Consider the following 24178-nt stretch of genomic DNA (forward strand, 5'->3'; position numbering starts at 1 on the left):
AAGTTTTCAACTGTAAAGTGAGGAGAGAAAGGTCTGTAAAGGTTGTCTCCTAAGCCTGTCAAAAGGAGAGAAACTGTAAGAGGGAAGTTTGGCCTTCGCCCATTGAAGGAAGGCACCTAGTTGACGTCGGCAACCTCATCGGTGGAGGAAGCCAAAAGTGGAGTAGGTCAAGGCTGACCGAACCACTCTAAATCTCTGGTTTGCGTTTATTTTCGAGCATTTTATCATTACTGCAAACCTCCCTCATCACTACTGCTCTCTGCGCTTTCACGAACAAGTTCTAAGTGCTGTTCTTCCAAATCTGCATTCAGACGTAAACTCGTATTTTCATACATTACAGTTTACGTTTACGTTTGATTCTGCAAATCTGTTTTCCGTGCTTTTACGAACGAGCTTCCTTGCAGTTTACGCTTACATTTTAATCCTATTAATAACTGCAATCTGTCCTCTACGATTTTACAAACGAGTTTCAACATTTAGACGTAAAACTGCATTCAGACGTAAATCGGCTTTCTTCGCTCAATCATCAGATTTCAATTCACGTTTACGTCTTGGTTTCAACTGCATACTGCCTTTTGCGAGTATACAAACAAGTTTCAAAGTTTAGACGTAAATCTGCGTCTAACTGCGTTTAGACGTAAATCTGCGTTTAGACGTAAAACTGCGTTTAGACGTAAAACTGCGTTTAGACGTAAAACTGCGTTTAGACGTAATACTGCGTTTAGACGTAAATCTGCGTTTAGACGTAAAACTACGTTTAGACGTAAAACTGCGTTTAGACGTAAATCTGCGTTTAGACGTAAATCTGCATTTAGACGTAAATCTGAGTTTAGACGCAAAACTGCGCTTAGACGCAAAACTGCGCTTAGACGCAATATGCGCTTAGACGCAAAACTGCGCTTAGACGCAATCTGCGCTTAGACGCAAACTGCACTTAGATACAAACTGAGAATTTGCTTTTGCATCATAATAGTTTTTGAACAAACGCAGCTTTTGGTTTTAAATTTATTATACGATTTCCGCTGCACTAATTCACCCCCCCCCTCTTAGTGCTCTCGATCCTAACAATTGGTATCAGAGCAAGGTTAACTCTCTAAAGGATTAAAACCCAAGAGAGATGGCATACGCCGGAAACCAAGAGGGGCATTCAATTACACGTCCACCCATGTTCAGTGGAACGGACTACACTTACTGGAAGACCCGAATGAGGATCTTTCTTATTTCTATGGATCTAGAACTGTGGAACCTTGTTGAAAATGGATTTTCAAAATCTTCTCTTCCAATGATCGATTGGAACGATTTGGAGAAGAAGGCTTTCGCTCTTAATGCAAAGGCTATGAATGCCTTATTTTGCGCTCTTGATAAAAACGAGTTTAATCGTGTTTCAACTTGCGAAACTGCTTTTGATATTTGGCACACACTTGAAGTGACCCACGAGGGCACAAGTAGAGTGAAAGAGTCAAAAATCAATCTGTTGCTGCATTCTTTTGAACTTTTCCGAATGAAACCGAGTGAAACCATTGGCGACATGTTTACCCGTTTCACGGATGTCGTCAACGGTCTAAAAGGACTCGGAAAAAGCTTTTCGGATTTTGAGCTTGTTAATAAGATACTAAGATCCCTTCCTAAGAGTTGGGATCCTAAAGTCACCGCCATTCAAGAGGCAAAAGATCTGCAAAATTTCCCTCTTGAAGAACTAATCGGGTCATTAATGACCTACGAAATGACCTGCAAAGCTCATGAAGAGCAGGAAGACATCCTTCCAAAGAACAGGAAGGATATGACACTTAAAACTTCTGAATGCCACTTGAGAGAAAACTCAAGTGATGAGGATTGTGACGATGACTTGGCACTTTTGACAAGAAAGTTTAAAAAATTCTTCAAAAGAAACAAGTTTAAAAACGATGTGAAAAATAAACTTGAACCTAAGAAGGACCAAGTGATCTGCTATGAATGTAAAAAGCCGGGACATTACAAAAGTGATTGTCCCCAAGTCAAGAAAAGAACAACAAAGAAGAAGGCGCTCCAAGCAACATGGGATGAGTCGAGCGCATCTGAGGAAGAAGAATCCAACACCGAGCAAGTTGCTCATTACGCCTTTATGGCCATCGAAGAGGAGGTAACGGATTTATTAGATGCTGATTTATCTTTCGATGAATTATTAAATGCCTTCCATGATTTATTTGATGAATGCAAAGTTATAAATAGAAAATACAAGTTGCTAAAAAGGGTACATGATAATCTTACCTGTGAGTTTGATAAATTAAAAGTCGAACATCATGATAGTTTAAACTCATGTATCAAATGTCATGATTTAGAAACCATACAAAAAGAAAACTTGCTGCTTAAGGACACCTTGAAGAAATTCGAGGTTGGTAGCAAGTCATTAAACATGATCCTTACAAACAAGCGTCATGCTCCCAAAAGAAGTGGGATTGGATTTGTGAGGAGTCCTCACCGAAATCCAACTACCTTTGTAAAAGGCCCCATCTTACATGTTCAAAACCAAACCAAGTGCAACTTTTGTTGCAAATCTGGACACAAGGCACATTGTTGTCCATTCAAGAAAATAAGTCCAAACAAAATAATTTGGGTTCCTAAAGGAACCATGATAAACTCTATGCAACATGATAGAAAATGTAGATCTATTTATGAGGCACCCAAAAGCAAATGGGTACCTAAACGTCATCCTTTCTTGTAGAAAACTAAACAATTGCAAGCTAGGAGCAAGAAATGGTACCTTGATAGTGGATGCTCAAGGCATATGACCGGAGATCCATCTCAATTCTCTAAGCTCTCTAGCATAGACGAAGGATATGTCACCTTCGGAGACAACAACAAGGGTAAAATCATTGGCAAAGGAACCATTGGTAACAAATCCAACCTCTCTATTGAAGATGTTTTACTAGTTGATGGTTTAAAACATAACCTCTTGAGCATTAGTCAATTATGTGATAAAGGATATATTATAAGATTTGAATCTAATGCCTGCATCATTGAAAAACCACACAAAAATATATCTATGATTGCATTAAAACAAAACAACGTATACACTATTGACATCAATGACTTATGTGATGAAATGTGCTTTGCCGTTATGAATGAGGATGCTTGGCTATGGCATAGAAGATTAGGTCATGCTAGCATGAAACTAATCAATCAAGTATCATCTAGAGAACTTGTAAGAGGAATTCCTCATATCAAGTTCATCAAAGATAATGTATGTGATGCTTGCCAATTAGGTAAGCAAATTAGGGGTAGCTTCAAAGCTAAGAATCAAATAAGCACCTCTAGGCCCTTACAATTGATCCATATGGACTTGTTCGGACCAATCTCTACATCGAGTCTAGGAGGTAGCAAATACGCCTTTGTCATTATTGATGACTACAGCAGATATACATGGACCTACTTCTTAAAACAAAAAAATGAATGCTTTAGACATTTTACCAAGTTTTGTAAACTTGTTCAAAATGAGAAGGAATCTATGATTTCGTCAATTAGAAGTGATCACGGTGGAGAATTTCAAAACCATGACTTCCAAGAATTCTGTGAACTCAACGGATATAACCATAACTTCTCTACTCCAAGAAATCCTCAACAAAATGGGGTAGTAGAAAGAAAAAATCGAAATTTGCAAGAAATGGCTAGAACCATGTTGAATGAACATAGCCTACCCAAATATTTTTGGGCCGAAGCTGTAAACACTGCATGTTATATTTTAAATAGAGTCCTAGTAAGACCCTTACTCACCAAAACTCCTTATGAGTTATGGAATAACAAAAAACCCAATGTCTCATATTTTAAAGTCTTTGGGTGTAAGTGTTTTATCTTGAATGAAAAGGATAACTTAGGAAAATTCGATGCTAAATCTGATGAAGGAATTTTTCTTGGTTATTCTTCGGTTTCTAAAGCTTTTCGCATCTTCAATAAAAGAACCTTAATTATTGAAGAATCCATCCATGTCGTTTTCAATGAGATTTCAGAAATTAAGAAAAATGATCTTGATGATGATATTAATTTTGATTCCTTGAATTTAAACAAAACCCCGTCTCCAACTAGTAACTTGGTTGCATCCACTTCCAAAACATCCTTACCCAAGGATTGGAAGTATATAGATGCTCATCCTAAGGAGCTAATCCTAGGAGACACATCAAAAGGGGTTCAAACACGATCTTCTTTTAAAAACTTTTGTGCCAACGCCGCTTTTCTCTCCCAAATTGAACCCAAATGTGTTGATGAAGCCATGAAAGATGATTCATGGATTATCGCAATGCAAGATGAATTAAATCAATTTGAGAGAAATGAGGTGTGGACGCTTGTTCCTAGGCCAAATGACCATTTAGTAATTGGTACTAAATGGGTCTTTAGAAACAAGCAAGATGAAAATGGTATCGTGGTTAGAAACAAGGCTAGATTAGTGGCCAAAGGTTTCAACCAAGAAGAAGGTATCGATTACGAAGAAACCTTCGCACCTGTGGCTCGATTGGAAGCCATAAGGATGCTCCTTGCCTATGCTAGTTGCAATAATTTTAAGTTATTTCAAATGGATGTTAAAAGCGCTTTTCTAAATGGTTTCATTTCCGAAGAAGTTTATGTTGAACAACCTCCTGGATTTGAAAATAATGGCCACCCTAATCATGTGTTTAGATTAACTAAAGCTCTCTATGGTTTAAAGCAAGCCCCAAGGGCTTGGTATGAGAGACTTAGCTCTTTTCTCATTGAAAATAATTTCGTAAAAGGCAAGGTTGATACTACATTGTTTATCAAGAATTTTGAAAATGATTTTCTCATTGTTTAGATTTATGTTGATGACATTATCTTTGGTTCTACAAATGAATCTCTTTGTGAATCCTTTTCGAAAACTATGAGTCATGAATTCGAAATGAGTCTAATGGGAGAGTTAACATTCTTCTTAGGCCTACAAATCAAACAACTAAGCAATGGCATCTTTATTAGTCAAACCAAATATGCTGTAAGTTTGCTAAAGAAGTTCAAAATGAATAATTCAAAAGCCATTGACACTCCTATGAGCACCTCCACTAAGTTAGAAATTGATGAGAATGGAGAAAGCTTCGATCAAAAAACCTATAGGGGTATGATAGGAAGTTTACTTTACCTCACTGCCACCAGACCAGACATTATGTTCAGTGTAGGACTTTGTGCTAGATTTCAATCAGACCCTAAGATATCTCATCTCAAAGCTGTCAAAAGAATACTCAGATATCTTAATGGAACTACCAATCTAGGATTATGGTACCCAAAAACAGAAAATTTTGAATTAACAGCCTATGCTGATGCGGACTTCGCTGGCTGTAAACTAGACAGAAAAAGCACATCAGGATCATGTCAATTTTTAGGACATGCCCTTGTATCCTGGTCATCTAAGAAACAAAACTCGGTTGCCCTATCAACAACCGAAGCTGAATACATTGCAGCAAGTGCATGCTGTGCACAAGTTGTATGGATGAAAAACACTTTAGAAGATTACAAAGTGAATCTTAAAGATATTCCCATTAAATGTGATAACACGAGTGCAATATGCTTAACTAAAAATCCTATACAACACTCAAGAACAAAACACATTGATATTAGACATCACTTTATACGTGATCATGTCACTAATCATGACGTGACCATAGAGTTTATTGATACCAAACATCAACTGGCTGATATCTTCACAAAACCCCTATGTGAAGAACAATTTGATTACATAAGAAGAGAATTAGGAATGTTGAATTGTCCGAATACTTAAAATTATCTTTCGGATGTTATTACTATTACATGCCTTGACAACGCTTGATCAAAAAACATGTTGCAAATTATGTGACAAATATTTTTAATCAAATGCATGTAAGAAGTTCATTTTTCGAGTTGTATACTAAAAATGGAATGTTCCTGTACACTCTTATGAAAACTCTTTGGAAAATGACTTTCCTCCGTCAAGCAAAAACAATAAAGAGATATATGTGTCATGACTTCCTTTATATGCTTGATAATTCTATCATGCTTTTTGTTGATGACAAAGGGGGAGAAACATATGAATTGATAAACACTATGTCATAGTTGAACTGCCATAATCATATCTATGTCATAGTTGCAAATACTTGAGTGATGCTATAAACAATGTTATGCCATCCTTGCATCACCAAGAGATATGTGAACATGTGCTATAGTTTGCATCATATCTTGATTTGATATTGTGAAGAAAATGCAAACTTGCTAGAAAATCTCAAATGTGAGCATCATGTAAAAAGTCCTTCGTTGTTTTATGATTACATGATGAATGGTTACAAACACAATCATACAAACTTGATGATGTATGTCATGCCTTGACATAATTCTTGAAGAGATACATCATGATAGGCATCATGATGGAAGTATTGATAAGTTTAACTGATCTAACTTATCAATACGTCACTTGAATTCTTAGGTCATGAATTCAAGGTTGACTTATCTCAACTATGGCATATAGATAGGGGGAGTTAAGGATAACTCCTTTATCAATTGATTGTCATCATCAAAAAGGGGGAGATTGTTGAATCTCGGATTTTGATGATGAAGTCAATTGTCATTTGTTATCTAATCTATGTGTTGAGATAAGTGTGCAGGATTAACTACGATGAGATTAAGACAAGCAGCAGGAGTTGCGCCGGAGTCAAGATCATGATCACGTTGGGAGTTCGAGAGTTCGACGGAAGTTCGGACGGTCGTCGGAGGTTCAGAGAGAACAGATCCGAGAAGTCCAGAAGCTTGCCAAGCGAAGCTCGTCGGAACTCGCCAAGTGGATCGTCGCAAAGTCCAGGAGTATGCCGGATGTCCGCAGAAGGATCACCGAGGGTTATTGGTTGATCGACGGAAGTTGGCCGGAAACTCGCCGGAAGAAGCGATTGACGCATCGGAGCAAGCTGCAGAAGTTGTCTTAGAGATAATCGTAGTTAGCACGATGATTAAGCATGAAAATGGGAGGTGATCCCATTAGCTTAATCTTGGGGCAATTGGGCCCCTGAAAAGATTCAAAGTGGGTCGAATGGAGTGAACCATTCGGACCCTGATTGCACCAGGAGGTGCAACCGCCCCAGCCAGGAGGTGCAACCGCCTGGGCTGTGGGGTTGAGAGGTGCAACCGCCCCAGCCAGGAGGTGCAACCGCCTGGGCTGTGGGGTTGGGAGGTGCAACCGCCCCAGCCAGGAGGTGCAACCGCCAGGGTTGCAAGGCTGGGAGGTGCAACCGCTCCAGCCAAGAGGTTGCACCGCCAGAGCTCAAGTTCCGAGCTCTGCCAGGCGATGCAACCACCAAGCTCAGTCTTCGAGCTTTGGCAAAGTGGTGCATCAGCCTGAGCTCAGTCTCGAGCTTTGCCAGGTGATGCATTCACCAAGCTCAGTCTTCGAGCTCTGGCAGAATGGTGCATCAGCTTGAGCTCAGTTTGGAGCTCTGCCAAGTGATGCAACCACCAAGCTCAGATTTCGAGCTCTGCCAGGTGATGCAACCACCAAGCTCAGTCTTCGAGCTCTGCCAGGTGATGCAACCATTGAGCTCAGTCTTCGAGCTCTGGCAGAGAAGAAGCAATCGGCAGAGCTCAGTCTTCGAGCTCTGCCAGGCGGTGCCACCTCTCCAGTCGAGAGGTGCAACCGCCTGATCCCAGAATTCTGGGATTTGATCGATTTGATCGTTTTGAGCTCGAATTTTGAATTGGGTTGGGGCCTATAAATACCCCACCCATTCAGCACTGAAAAGATACAGACCTATACCGAAAGTGTGATCTTTTCTGTGATTCTAAAGAGCTCAAAAGTGTTGTAAAGCCCTTGAGTCTCCTCCTTCTGTTCTTCAAGTTTTCAACTGTAAAGTGAGGAGAGAAAGGTCTGTAAAGGTTGTCTCCTAAGCCTGTCAAAAGGAGAGAAACTGTAAGAGGGAAGTTTGGCCTTCGCCCATTGAAGGAAGGCACCTAGTTGACGTCGGCAACCTCATCGGTGGAGGAAGCCAAAAGTGGAGTAGGTCAAGGCTGACCGAACCACTCTAAATCTCTGGTTTGCGTTTATTTTCGAGCATTTTATCATTACTGCAAACCTCCCTCATCACTACTGCTCTCTGCGCTTTCACGAACAAGTTCTAAGTGCTGTTCTTCCAAATCTGCATTCAGACGTAAACTCGTATTTTCATACATTACAGTTTACGTTTACGTTTGATTCTGCAAATCTGTTTTCCGTGCTTTTACGAACGAGCTTCCTTGCAGTTTACGCTTACATTTTAATCCTATTAATAACTGCAATCTGTCCTCTACGATTTTACAAACGAGTTTCAACATTTAGACGTAAAACTGCATTCAGACGTAAATCGACTTTCTTCGCTCAATCATCAGATTTCAATTCACGTTTACGTCTTGGTTTCAACTGCATACTGCCTTTTGCGAGTATACAAACAAGTTTCAAAGTTTAGACGTAAATCTGCGTCTAACTGCGTTTAGACGTAAATCTGCGTTTAGACGTAAAACTGCGTTTAGACGTAAAACTGCGTTTAGACGTAAAACTACGTTTAGACGTAATACTGCGTTTAGACGTAAATCTGCGTTTAGACGTAAAACTACGTTTAGACGTAAAACTGCGTTTAGACGTAAATCTGCGTTTAGACGTAAATCTGCATTTAGACGTAAATCTGAGTTTAGACGCAAAACTGCGCTTAGACGCAAAACTGCGCTTAGACGCAATATGCGCTTAGACGCAAAACTGCGCTTAGACGCAATCTGCGCTTAGACGCAAACTGCACTTAGATACAAACTGAGAATTTGCTTTTGCATCATAATAGTTTTTGAACAAACGCAGCTTTTGGTTTTAAATTTATTATACGATTTCCGCTGCACTAATTCACCCCCCCCCTCTTAGTGCTCTCGATCCTAACAGAATTAAATCAATTTGAGAGAAATGAGGTGTGGACGCTTGTTCCTAGGCCAAATGACCATTTAGTAATTGGTACTAAATGGGTCTTTAGAAACAAGCAAGATGAAAATGGTATCGTGGTTAGAAACAAGGCTAGATTAGTGGCCAAAGGTTTCAACCAAGAAGAAGGTATCGATTACGAAGAAACCTTCGCACCTGTGGCTCGATTGGAAGCCATAAGGATGCTCCTTGCCTACGCTAGTTGCAATAATTTTAAGTTATTTCAAATGGATGTTAAAAGCGCTTTTCTAAATGGTTTCATTTCCGAATAAGTTTATGTTGAACAACCTCCTGGATTTGAAAATAATGGCTACCCTAATCATGTGTTTAGATTAACTAAAGCTCTCTATGGTTTAAAACAAGCCCCAAGGGCTTGGTATGAGAGACTTAGCTCTTTTCTCATTGAAAATAATTTCATAAAAGGCAAGGTTGATACTACATTGTTTATCAAGAATTTTGAAAATGATTTTCTCATTGTTCAGATTTATGTTGATGATATTATCTTTGGTTCTACAAATGAATCTCTTTGTGAATCCTTTGCGAAAACTATGAGTCATGAATTCGAAATGAGTCTAATGGGAGAGTTAACATTCTTCTTAGGCCTACAAATCAAACAACTAAGCAATGGCATCTTTATTAGTCAAACCAAATATGCTGTGAGTTTGCTAAAGAAGTTCAAAATGAATAATTCAAAAGCCATTGACACCCCTATGAGCACCTCCACTAAGTTAGAAATTGATGAGAATGGAGAAAGCTTCGATCAAAAAGCCTATAGGGGTATGATAGGAAGTTTACTTTACCTCACTGCCACCAGACCAGACATCATGTTCAGTGTAGGACTTTGTGCTAGATTTCAATCAGACCCTAAGATATCTCATCTCAAAGCAGTCAAAAGAATACTCAGATATCTTAATGGAACTACCAATCTAGGATTATGGTACCCAAAATCAGAAAATTTTGAATTAACAGCCTATGCTGATGCTGACTTCGCTGGCTGTAAACTAGACAGAAAAAGCACATCAGGATCATGTCAATTTTTAGGACATGCCCTTGTATCCTGGTCATCTAAGAAAGAAAACTCGGTTGCCCTATCAACAACCGAAGCTGAATACATTGCAGCAAGTGCATGCTGTGCACAAGTTGTATGGATGAAAAACACTTTAGAAGATTACAAAGTGAATCTTAAAGATATTCCCATTAAATGTGATAACACGAGTGCAATATGCTTAACTAAAAATCCTATACAACACTCAAGAACAAAACACATTGATATTAGACATCACTTTATACGAGAACATGTCACTAATCATGATGTAACCATAGAGTTTATTGATACCAAACATCAACTAGCTGATATCTTCACAAAACCCCTATGTGAAGAACAATTTGATTACATAAGAAGAGAATTAGGAATGTTGATGTGTCCGAATACTTAAATTTATTTTTCAAATGTTATTACTATTACATGCCTTGACAACGCTTGATCAAATAACATGTTGCAAATTATGTGACAAATATTTTTAAACCAAATGCATGTAAGAAGTTCATTTTTCGGGTTGTATGCTAAAAATGGGATGTTCCCGTACACTCTTATGAAAACTCTTTGGAAAATGACTTTCCTTCGTCAAGCAAAAACAATAAAGAGATATATGTGTCATGACTTCCTTTATATGCTTGATAATGCTATCATGCTTTTTGTTGATGACAAAGGGGGAGAAAAATATGAATTGATAAACACTATGTCATAGCTGAACTGCCATAATCATATCTATGTCATAGTTGCAAATACTTAAGTGATGCTATAAACAATGTTATGCCATCCTTGCATCACCAAGAGATATGTGAACATGTACTATAGTTTGCATCATATCTTGATTTGATATTGTGAAGAAAATGCAAACTTACTAGAAAATCTCAAATGTGAACATCATGTAAAAAGTCCTTCGTAGCTTTATATGATTACATGATGATTGGTTACAAACACTAGCATACAAACTTGATGATGTATGTCATGCCTTGACATAATTCTTGAAGAGATACATCATGATAGGCATCATGATGGGAGCATTGATAAGTTTAACTGATCTAACTTATCAATACGTCACTTGAATTCTTAGGTCTTGAATTCAAGGTTGACTTATCTCAACTATGGCATATAGATAGGGGGAGTTAAGGACAACTCCTTTATCAATTGATTGTCATCATCAAAAAGGGGGAGATTGTTGAATCTCGGATTTTGATGATGAAGTCAATTGTCATTTGTTATCTAATCTATGTGTTGAGATAAGTGTGCAGGATTAACTACGATGAGAGTAAGACAAGCAGCAGGAGTTGCGCCGGAGTCAAGATCATGATCACGTTGGGAGTTCGAGAGTTCGACGGAAGTTCGGACGGTCGTCGGAGGTTCAGAGAGAACAGATCCGAGAAGTCCAGAAGCTTGCCAAGCGAAGCTCGTCGGAACTCGCCAAGTGGATCGTCGCAAAGTCCAGGAGTATGCCGGATGTCCGCAGAAGGATCACCGAGGGTTATCGGTTGATCGACGGAAGTTGGCAGGAAACTCGCCGGAAGAAGCGATTGACGCATCGGAGCAAAGCTGCAGAAGTTGTCTTAGAGTTAATCGTAGTTAGTATGATGATTAAGCATGAAAATGGGAGGTGATCCCATTAGCTTAATCTTGGGGCAATTGGGCCCCTGAAAAGATTCAAAGTGGGCCGAATGGAGTGAACCATTCGGACCCTGATTGCACCAGGAGGTGCAACCGCCCCAGCCAGGAGGTGCAACCGCCTGGGCTGTGGGGTTGAGAGGTGCAACCGCCCCAGCCAGGAGGTGCAACCGCCTGGGCTGTGGGGTTGAGAGGTGCAACCGCCCCAGCCAGGAGGTGCAACCGCCTGGGCTGTGGGGTTGAGAGGTGCAACCGCCCCAGCCAGGAGGTGCAACCGCCTGGGCTGCGAGGCTGGGAGGTGCAACCGCCCCAGCCAAGAGGTTGCACCGCCAGAGCTCAAGTTCCGAGCTCTGCCAGGCGATGCAACCACCAAGCTCAGTCTTCGAGCTCTGGCAGAGAGGTGCATCAGCCTGAGCTCAGTCTCGAGCTCTGCCAGGTGATGCATTCACCAAGCTCAGTCTTCGAGCTCTGGCAGAGAGGTGGATCAGCCTGAGCTCAGCTTGGAGCTCTGCCAGGTGATGCAACCACCGAGCTCAGATTTCGAGCTTTGCCAGGTGATGCAACCACCAAGCTCAGTCTTCGAGCTCTGCCAGGTGATGCAACCATCGAGCTCAGTCTTCGAGCTCTGGCAGAGAGAAGCAATCGGCAGAGCTCAGTCGTCGAGCTCTGCCAGGCGGTGCCACCTCTCCAGTCGAGAGGTGCAACCGCCTGATCCCAGAATTCTGGGATTTGATCGATTTGATCGTTTTGAGCTCGAATTTTGAATTGGGTTGGGGCCTATAAATACCCCACCCATTCAGCACTGAAAAGATACAGACCCATACCGAAATCGTGATCTTTTCTGTGATTCTAAAGAGCTCAAAAGTGTTGTAAAGCCTTTAAGTCTCCTCCTTCTGTTCTTCAAGTTTTCAATTGTAAAGTGAGGAGAGAAAGGTCTGTAAAGGTTGTCTCCTAAGCCTGCCAAAAGGAGAGAAATTGTAAGAGGGAAGTTTGGCCTTCGCCCATTGAAGGAAGGCACCTAGTTGACATCGGCAACCTCATCGGTGGAGGAAGCCAAAAGTGGAGTAGGTCAAGGCTGACCGAACCACTCTAAATCTCTGGTTTGCGTTTATTTTCGAGCACTTTATCATTACTGCAAACCTCCCTCATCACTACTGCTCTCTGCGCTTTCACGAACAAGTTTCAAGTGCTGTTCTTCCAAATCTGCATTCAGACGTAAACACGTATTTTCATACATTACAGTTTACGTTTACGTTTGATTCTGCAGAACTATTTTCCGTGCTTTTACGAACAAGCTTCCTTGCAGTTTACGCTTACATTTTAATCCTATTAATAACTGCAATCTGTCCTCTACGATTTTACGAACGAGTTTCAACATTTAGACGTAAAACTGCATTCAGACGTAAATCGGCTTTCTTCGCTCAATCATCAGATTTCAGTTCACGTTTACGTCTTGGTTTCAACTGCATACTGCCTTCTGCGAGTATACAAACGAGTTTCAAAGTTTAGACGTAAATCTGCGTCTAACTGCGTTTAGACGTAAATCTGCGTTTAGACGTAAAACTGCGTTTAGACGTAAAACTGCGTTTAGACGTAAAACTGCATTTAGACGTAAAACTGCGTTTAGACGTAAATCTGCGTTTAGACGTAAAACTACGTTTAGACGTAAAACTGCGTTTAGACGTAAATCTGCGTTTAGACGTAAATCTGCATTTAGACGTAAATCTGAATTTAGACGCAAAACTGCGCTTAGACGCAAAACTGCGCTTAGACGCAATCTGCGCTTAGACGCAAACTGCACTTAGATACAAACTGAGAATTTGCTTTTGCATCATAATAGTTTTTGAACAAACGCAGCTTTTGGTTTTTAATCGTTGTAAGATTTCCGCTGCACTAATTCACCCCCCCCCCCTCTTAGTGCTCTCGATCCTAACAATAGCATGCTGTATTTATGGCTTCGGCCCAAAAATATTTGGGTAGGCTATGTTCATTTAACATGGTTCTAGCCAATTCTTATAAGTTTAATATTTATTTCTACTACTCTATTTTGTTGAGGATTTCCTAGAGTAAAGAAGTTGTGGTTGTAACCATTAGATTCATAAAATTCTTGGAAATTATGGTTTTGAAATTCACCACCGTGATCTTTTCGAATTGATGAAATCATAAATCCCTTTTCATTTTGAACTAGTTTACAAAACATAGAGAAATACGTAAAGCAATCACTGTTGTGTATCAAAAAGTAAGTCCATGTTGTTGAATCTCGTATTTTGATGATGAAACCAATTGATAATTATGTTTATGTTTAACTGCATTTTGAGTTATGCAGGTCTACTCGATCAGGATTAGACAATTAAGGCAGGAGGAATTGACGTTGTGCCAGAGGAGATCACGTTAGGATATTGGATGGTAGAAGGCTTTGGACGTTGGGCATCGGGCCAAGAGCGGAATTGCGCCAAGGATATCGGCGTTGCGGAGGTCAACCACCGATTGGGCAACAAGCCGCAAGAGAGGATGATGCGCCGAAGAATCGGATGAAGTGCCAACCAATGACGTGCCAGGCAACAGAATGTCAATTCGCTTTATAATAATTGTCTAGATCAGAGTAGATTTTTTGCTTGTGTGTGCAGGATTAACTACGATAATGATGAAGACATAAAGCAAAATAAAGTGTCGGAGTCAAGCACGAAGGATTCATTGCGAGTTCAAGAGTTCGACGGAAGTCCGAAGGTTCGTCGGGAATGCTGCCGGAACTAGCCGAGAATGAGTAGGGAGCTTGCCGAAGGGTTTTTCGGAAGCTCGCCAGAAGGTTCGTTGGAAGTTCGCGGAGCTCACCGAGAAAGATCGGAGCTTGCCGAAGAAGCTCGTTGGAACTTGCCAAGATCAAATCGTGAAGTCTAGGAGCTTGCCGGGAGTCCGCAGAATAGTTTCCGAGAGTTTATCGGAAGACTGTCGGAAGTTCTTCGGAAGCTTGCCGGAAGAAGTCTTGACTTACGGACTTTGTAATAGCTTAGAAAATGTCTTTAAATTCGTAGTTAGCATGTTAATTAGGGTTAGGATTAGGTATTAATCCTATAAACCAAGTAGGGGCCAATTGGGCCCGAGTTTGGACTAGTTTGGGCCAAGTTTGGAGCCCAACCAGTGAGCTGATTTGGCCTAGGCGGTGGCATCACCCAGCACCCGAGAGCTGGGCGGTGACACCTCCTGGGCTGGGCAGTGGCACCGCCAGCATCGGGAAGCCAAAGAGAATTCAAATTTTGGAGCCCAAATTTGAATCCTCTTGAGGCCTATAAATACCCCTCAAATCTCAGCTGAGATTATAACTTTTGAGAAGCATTTGATTGAGAGAAAAGTCTTAGAAAGTCTTAGCAAGTCTTGTTTTCAATTTGCTAGAGAGTTCTCCTCCTTCTTTCTTATTGAAAATTTGTAAGAGGTTGAACTGCTTGTAAAATGTTGTAAGAGAGGTATTTACCCTTCCATTTCAAGAGATTTGCTAGTGGAAGGTGGGAGCCTCATCGAAGAGGAGCCTCGCACGTGGATGTAGGTCATTTGACCAAACCACTCTAAAATCGGCGTAATCTTTGGTTTGTATTTCATTATTGCTATTTACATTACTGCAAACCTTCTTACATGCTTTAGTTCCTTATTACCTTTGCTGTGCAACTTTAAGAATACGCTTTCAAGTTAAGCTTTTCAAGTTCCGTTCTTATCGTACGAAAGATTTTTCTAAAATTGAAGTTTTAATCCGCTGCACTAATTCACCACCCCCTCTTAGTGCCGCTCCGATCCTAACAATTGGTATCAAAGCTCGGTATTTCTCATTTCGGATTTACACCCGAGAGAAATGACTCTTCATTGGCTTTCAAGAGGGCATTTCGGTTGTTCGTCCACCATTGTTTAACGGATTGGACTACACTTATTGGAAAACTCGAATGAGAGTTTTCTTGATTTCTATGAATTTAGATTTATGGAATATCGTTGAAGACGGTTTTCAACTTCCCTCTAAACCGATGAACGAATGGTCGGATTTGGAGAAGATGTATTTTTCTTTAAACGTAAAGGTTATGAATGCCTTATTTTGCGCTTCGGACAAAACTGAGTGTAACATCCCCCATTTTTGAAAATTTAGTAAAAAGTTTGTTTGTAAAAATGAAGATTGTTTAATAATTATTTTATATTAAATGATATAATATTAAAAGTTTATGACTAGGGACCTAAGAGTAAATATTAGAAGTTTGATATAATTTATGAAAGATTCAGATTTAAGTATATATATATATATATATATATATATATATATATATATATATATATATATATAAATAGTGGACATGTGTCACTAGCTAACTTAAGAGTGCCACTTATCTTTGCTCTAAAGATGATACCTAGCCCCTTTCATGCATGCATGACACCTTGCAACTTTTGCATTAGCCAAAACCAAAATAATTAGATGAAAGGTTAAAGAAAACAAATCTGAAGAGTTCCAGCCAACGTGAGTTTGAGAAGAGAAGGGAAGAAGAAGAAGAAGAAGAAGAAGAAGAAGAAGAGCTTAAGGTTTTTCACCAATTTTCTCACCTTGGGGATTCAAATAATTTTAAGGCAAGTGTTCTAACCCCATCCCACAGTAACCTTAATCTTTGTTTCCATTTTTATTCTGCAAAATTTGAAAGATTTTAACTGAGAACAAGAACTCCTTTCGTTTTGATATAAAGCTATGAATCTGTAATTTTTCGGTAATCTGACCTCTATGCAATTTTTCGGTCATAACATTTTGTAATAAACTCTGATTTAGACAAACCTATTCCATTTGAAAGTAAACAAAAAATTCTTTATTTGGATAATAAGGTCGAATGATTTGGAGTTTAAATGCCTACTAATACTTCTATTTAAATTAACCCTACAGATTCTGTAAAACAGGGACCGAAATTTCTGCCTCTTGTTGCTTAACTACTTATAACTTTCTGCTGTGAACTCAGATTCATACAAAGTATGATTTATTCGAAGCTAAACTCAAAATTATTTCTGTATGCACCTGATTTGAAATTTTTGGAGTCCAATTACTAACTGAAACATCTGCTTTCATCGACCCTATGGATTCAGTAAAACAGAGCTAATATTTTTAGACCTTACGCTACAAAATTATCTGTAACTCCCTGTTTTAAATTCCAATTCTTGTTAAGCTTGATTTTTCTAAAACTAGATTGATAAAGCTTTCTAATGACACCTATTTTGTATAAATTGGAGCATAATTGGTCATCCAAATAGTTCATACAATGTTCCTATCAAATTCTGCCAGAATCGAGCTTTGGTCGATTTCGGCTTTCCTTGTTTCTTCTCTTTGGAAATCGATTTCGGCAAAAACTCTTACTTCATTTAAGCTTTACATTATTGCCTTAAATTTCTGTATACTTTTGTCCTTTATTTATTTGTACATCTGCAGCTATCATCTAAAGATCATGTTTGCATCGTAATGATTCGGCACATGCATTCCATTGTTCCGCATTTGCTTTCGATATGTGCCTCTTCCAGTTTCATTTCTTTAGATATTGAACTTATCTAACTTTCTTATTTCAATTGAGCTATATATGGTTTCTTGGAATCCTTGTATGCTCTTGCTTTTGTTTCCTTTCAAATCTGAATACATTGTGAAAGATTATGCTTGTATCGTATTGACTCGAAAGGCATATGTACATTTTGTTGTTCCACATGTGCTTCCGATATGTCCCAAATCATTATTCACAATACCCTTTTGTACTCTGGTGTTTGTGGGATTATTTGGACCTTTGCCAGAAATGGTAAAGGGTATATGCTTAGAGCCCGCGATGCTCTAGATTATGTTTGGTGGTCATTCAGAAATGGATGAACCATATTATGTTTGGAATCCCACATCACCTTCTATCTGTTTGATATGAAATTCAGAGCCAACCTAGCACTTGGGTAGGGTGAGAGGGCTCGAGTAGGAAAGGGCTACCCGTGGATGGAGTCGGGAACTCATCACGACGTGGAGCCAACACTGAGTTAAACCTCACATGCACTATGCTAGAGTACGACGTCTGAGATTCTATTTCGTATTTGTTCTTTGATATGTTCTGAAATGCTTCTTATGCTTCCAAAATATCTCCATATGCCATTGATATGTTCTGAAGCATTTCATTCACCATTGATATGTTTCGTACTATTTCATATGCCATTGATATCCAAAATGCTCATTACGTCTTTGTTTTGCCTTGAAATTACCATATGTCATCGGTATGCTCTTTTTGTCAATGATATGCTCCAATTATCTTTCCTCGATTGTATGAACAAAACGTGATTCAAACGAAATGACATCGTAATTCTGCATTCATGATATCCAAATTGCTCGTTACGTCTTTGTTATGCCTTGAAATTACCATATGTCATCGATATGCTCCTCATGCCAATGATATGCTCCAATTACCTTTCCTCGATTGTATGAATAAAACGTGCTTCGAACGATATGATATTGTAATTCTGCATTTAAACAAAACATGCTACTGTTTCATCTTATATCTCTGCTTTGTATTTTGATACCTCATTTGTTTGAAAACTGTCCTCTTTGCTATGGATATGTTAGTCAGTTGCTGAGTTTTGTATGCTCACCTCGTTGCTATATAAATTTTTCAGGATAGCTTATCGCTCACTAAAATATGTAAATTGGGTTGAGGCAGTGGAAGACTAGAAGATTTTGGGGCAAATATTTGTACTTGATAGGTTGATGTTGTATAAGTTCTTTTTGAGTGTAATGAAATATCAATGACAAATCTAGATTGATGTATCTTGTAAATATTTGAGAAGTACCTCTTATGTCAGGATTTTGGAAATGTTAGGTCTAAACTGTTTACTGATATAAACATGTAGTACATGTTGGTTTTGCGATTGCATTAATTGCCACGCTTATGGATTTATGATATAGTTATGGTTTAGTTAAGTTACTTTTGGATTTTAAGAATCTTCTAGTGACATGATGTATGATTATAAACTGCACAGGTTATGTGAATTGTGGATTGTTGAGATGAATGACTTGAATATTTTTCTTAGTGACCTCAAATGTGTGATTGGATCCTGGATTGTTTGCCGAATTAAATTTATAAATCTTGAAATATTAAATTCGGAGGGGGCATGACAGAGTGGTATCAGAGCATGGTTTAAGGATCACTAAAATATTTGATATGTTAACGTGCAAAATATATTAAGGTATAGTGAACTATAGTGATTGGTAAAATTTTCTTTGATACATTTTTGGAATCTAGGATGACGAGGACATTTAGACCTCCTACTTCATCTACTTTTGATTAATTAAGTACGATAAAAGGGTTGATCGAGGAAATTAAATCAGAGTAGCGCAGTAGAAGCATGGTGAACCTTATACATTGGTCGCAGAAAAATAGATGATGTGATTGGAGAAGATATTTGATGCACGAAATTGTTCTGATGATCAAAAGAATTTCTAGAGATCAAGGACAGGAATAGCAAGGACAAGTTTACAAAAAAAAAGATTAGAAATGAATCAGAATGTTATAATAAGAGGGTCAAGACATCATCGATTTGAAAAGGGAAGTCACCACGAAAGATTCAGTCCTGTGTACGATGCGAGTTAGATTATGAAATAAGTTTGTATTTGTAGGTTACTGGAGCCTATTTTGCTTGTAGAAATTTGGACCATAAAATAAAAGACTATCATTTGAATAAGAAGAAAGAATCACTACCTCATAAATCATCAATCCATGTTAGAGTGTTTGTTATCACGGAATATGATTCTAAAGCTTCTGAATTAGTGGTCGAAGGTACAATTCATGTTTCTGAAAGAATGCAAATATTTGTTTGACCATTTGTTTCATCTATGATTTGATTCGTAATATTTTGCTTATCACATAGGCATTCAACCTAAACCACTGGATTATATGCTATATGTAAATACGACTACTAGGGATTGTTTGATAACAAACTCGATCTGGTCATCTTGTTTGATTTCTATTGGAGAACACAAACTTCTTACTGATTTGGTTCTCCTAGATATTTAGAATTTTGATATAATACTAAGTATGGATTGACTATATTCCAATCATACTAGTATAGATTGTTATACAAAATGATCACTTTTTGTATACTAGATCATCCCATCTTTTATTTTGAGAGTACTGGGCATGATTTACCTCCTTGCCTGATGTATTTCTAAATGACTTGCCTGGTTTATCTCCAGATAGAGAGGGTGAATTTACTATTGATCTGGTCCCCGGGACAACCCAAATATCTAAGCCTCATTATGGAATGGCACCACTTGAGCTAGAGGAATTGAAAAAGCAACTACAAGAACTATTAGATAAGGGTTTCATTCGACCCGGTGCTTCACCATTGGGTGATGATTGTGAGCAAAGTTTTCAAGAGTTAAAAAGGAGATTGACTAGTGCCTCTATTCTCACTATTCCAAGTGGTGATGAGGGATTTATGGTTTACACTAATGCTTCAAGAAAGGGCCTTGGATGTGTTTTGATGTAAGAAGGGAAAGTGATTGCTTATGCTTCTAGACAACTAAAGAGTTATGAACTGAATTATCCAACTCATGATTTAGAATTGGCAGTAATTATTTTTTTTTTTCTAAAGATTTGGAGGCATTACTTGTATGGGCGAACATTTAAAATCTTTACTGATCACAAGAGTTTAAAGTATATTTTTACTAAAAAAAAAAAAAAAGATTTAAACATGAGGTAGCGGAGATGGATAGAACTTCAAAAGGATTATGATTGTACCATTCATTATCACCCGGGTAAAACTAATGTTGTAGCAGATGCCCTTAGTAAAAAAAAAAAAATCTATAAGTTTTATGACGACTTTGGTTGTGAAGTAATGTAAGTTATTAGAAGAGAATTATAATTTGAATGTTATGAGAGAAGGGCAAGACTCAATGATATTAATAGCCTCCATCCAAGTACAATATGATCTCATTCAACAAATTAAAGAATGACAACTACAAGATCGACGCTTGATCTGCTTAAGGAATAAAGTGGAAAAGGGATTGAAACTGAATTTTCGAGTTTCAAATGATGGCCTATTAAGATTTGGGGATAGAATATGTGTTCCAAATGACTCAGATATAAAAAAAAATCAAATCCTAAGGGAAGGTCATAATTCAAAGTACACCATGCAACCTGGTTGCACTAAGATGTATAGAGATATCCAAAGTCATTATTGGTGGGAAGGCATGAAGAAGGAGATTGCAATATATGTTTCAAAGTGTTTGACTTGTCAGCAAATCAAAGCAGAACACCAAAGACCTGGAGGTTTGTTGCAACCTTTAGATATTCTTGAATGAAAATTAAATTCGAGGAAGCGTGACAAAGTGGGAATGTATTACCGTGGACTTTATTTCAGGACTACCCCGAACTTCTAGAAAGCATGATGTTATTTGGGTTATCATTGATAGGTTAACGAAATCTGCACATTTTCTACCGATCAATATGACTTATTCTCTTGATAGGCTTGCAGATTTATATATCAATAAAATAGTAAGACTTCATGGTGTTCCAAAGGAGATCATCTTTGATAGAGACTCCAGATTTCTATTTAGATTTTTGGAGAAGGTTATAGGAATCTATGGGCGCTAAAGTCAAGTTTAGCACTGCTGATCACTCTCAAACTAATGGTCAATCAGAAAGAACCATTCAAACACTTGAGGACTTGCTTCAAGCATATGTTATGGATTGGAAAGGTAAATGGGATAAAGATATTTCTCTTATTGAGTTCACTTACAATAATAGTTATCATTCAAGTATTCAGATGGCTCCTTATGAAGCTATATATGGGCGAAAGTGCAGGACACCTATATGTTGGGAAGAAATTGATGATAGAAAGTTATTAGCACCAGAAAAATTATAAGAGACTACTGAGAAAATTCAACTTATAAGAAAAATGTTAAAGACTGCTCAGAGTCGTCAAAGGAGTTATGCTGATAACAGAAGATGAAATATTGAGTTTCAAATCGGGGATTTTGTATTCCTAAAGGTTTCCCCTTCTAAAGGCATTGTAAGATTTGGGAAGAAATGAAAGTTAAGCCCAATATTTATTGGACCTTTTGAGATTCTTGAGAGGGTTGGTTCTGCCGCTTACAGGATTGCCTTGCCACCATCATTATGCCATATCCATTATATATTTTATGTTTTAATGATCAGAAAGTATATACCTGATCCCTCTCATATCATTAAGTATGAGCCGATGGTGATTGATAAAGACTAGTCTTATGTGGAGGAGACCACTTAGATTATTGATAAAAAAAAAAAAAAAAAGATCTTGAGGAATCGGGTCATCCCTCTAGTTAAAGTGATCTGGAAATATCATTCTGAAGAAGAAACAACTTGGGAGCTTAGGAAGAAATGATGAAAGCTTATCCTTATCTTTTCGTTGAATGAGGTATGATAAATTTAGAGGACTAAATTTTTCTTTAAGGAGGGGAGAGTGTAACATCCCTCATTTTTGAAAATTTAGTAAAAAGTTTATATGTGAAAATAAGGATTGTTTAATAATTATTTTATATTAAATGATATTATATTAAAAGTTTATGACTAGGGACCTAAGAGTAAATATTAGAAGTTTGATATAATTTATGAACGATTCAGATTTAAGTTAAAATATATATATATATATATATATATATATATATATATATATATATATATATATATATATATAAATAGTGGATATGTGTCACTAGCTAACTTACGAGTGCCACTTATCTTTGCTCTAAAGATGACACCTAGCCCCTTTCATGCATGCATGACACCTTGCTACTTTTGCATTAGCCAAAACCCAAATAATTAGATGAAAGGTTAAAGAAAACAAACCTGAAGAGTTGCAGCCAACGTGAGTTTGAGAAGAGAAGGGAAGAAGAAGAAGAAGAAGAAGAAGAAGAAGAGCTTGAGGTTTTTCACCAATTTTCTCACCTTTGGGATTCAAATAATTTTAAGGCAAGTGTTCTAACCCCATCCCACAGTAACCTTAATCTATGTTTCCATTTTTATTCTGCAAAATTTGAAAGATTTCAACTGAGAACTAGAACTCCTTTCGTTTTGATATAAAGCTATGAATCTGTAATTTTTTGGTAATCTGACCTCTATGCAATGTTTCGGTCATAACATTTTTTAATAAACTCTGATTTAGACAAAACCTGTTCCATTTGAAAGTAGACAAAAAAATCTTTATTTGGATACTAAGATCGAATGATTTGGAGTTTAACTGCCTACTAAGACTTCTGTTTAAATTAACCCTACACATTCTGTAAAACAGGGACCGAAATTTCTGACCTCTTATTGCTTAACTACTTATAACTTTCTGCTGTGAACTCAGATTCATACAAAGTATGATTTATTCGAAGCTAAACTCAAAATTATTTCTGTATGTACCTGATTTGAAATTTTTGGAGTATAATTACTAACTGAAACATCTGCTTTCATCGACCCTATGGATTCAGTAAAATAGAGCTAATATTTTCAGACCTTACGCTACAAAATTATCTGTAACTCCCTGTTGTAAATTCCAATTCTTGTTAAGTTTGATTTTCATAAAAGTAGATTGATAAAGCTTTCTAATGACACCTATTTTGTATAAATTGGAGCATAATTGGTTATCCAAATAGGTCATACAATGTTCCTATCAAATTCTGCCAGAATCGAGCTTTGGTCGATTTCGGCTTTCCTTGTTTCTTCTCTTTGGAAATCGATTTCGGCAAAAACACTTACTTCATTTAAGCTTTACATTATTGCCTTAAATTCCTGTATACTTTTGTCCTTTATTTATTTGTACATCTGCAGCTATCATCTAAAGATCATGTTTGCATCGTAATGATTCGGCACATGCATCCCATTGTTCCGCATTTGCTTTCCATATGTGCCTCTTCCAGTTTCATTTCTTTGGACATTGAACTTATCTTACTTTCTTATTTCAATTGAGCTATATATGGTTTCTTGGAATCCTTGTATGCTCTTGCTTTTGTTTCCTTTCAAATCTGAATACATTGTGAAAGATTATGTTTGTATCGTATTGACTCGAAAGGCATATGTACATTTCGTTGTTCCACATGTGCTTCCGATATGTCCCAAAGCATTATTCACAATACCCTTTTGTACTCTGGTGTTTGTGGGATTATTTGAACCTTTTCCAGAAATGGTAAAGGGTATGTGCTTAGAGCCCGCGATGCTCTAGATTATGTTTGGTGGTCATTCAGAAATGGATGGACCATATTATGTTTGGAATCCCACATCACCTTCTATCTGTTTGATATGAAATTCAGAGCCAACCTAGCACTTGGGTAGGATGAGAGGGCTCGAGTAGGAAAGGGCTACCCGTGGATGGAGTCGAGAACTCATCACGGCGTGGAGCCACCACTGAGTTAAACCTCACAAGCACTATGCTAGAGTACGACGTCTGAGATTCTATTTCGTATTTGTTCTTTGATATGTTCTGAAATGTTTCTTATGCTTCCAAAATATCTCCATACGCCATTGATATGTTCTGAAGCATTTCATTCACCATTGATATGTTCCGAACTATTTCATATGCCATTGATATCCAAAATGCTC

Source organism: Musa acuminata, chromosome BXJ1-5 (assembly GCF_036884655.1).
Source record: "Musa acuminata AAA Group cultivar baxijiao chromosome BXJ1-5, Cavendish_Baxijiao_AAA, whole genome shotgun sequence".
NCBI lineage: Eukaryota > Viridiplantae > Streptophyta > Magnoliopsida > Zingiberales > Musaceae > Musa > Musa acuminata.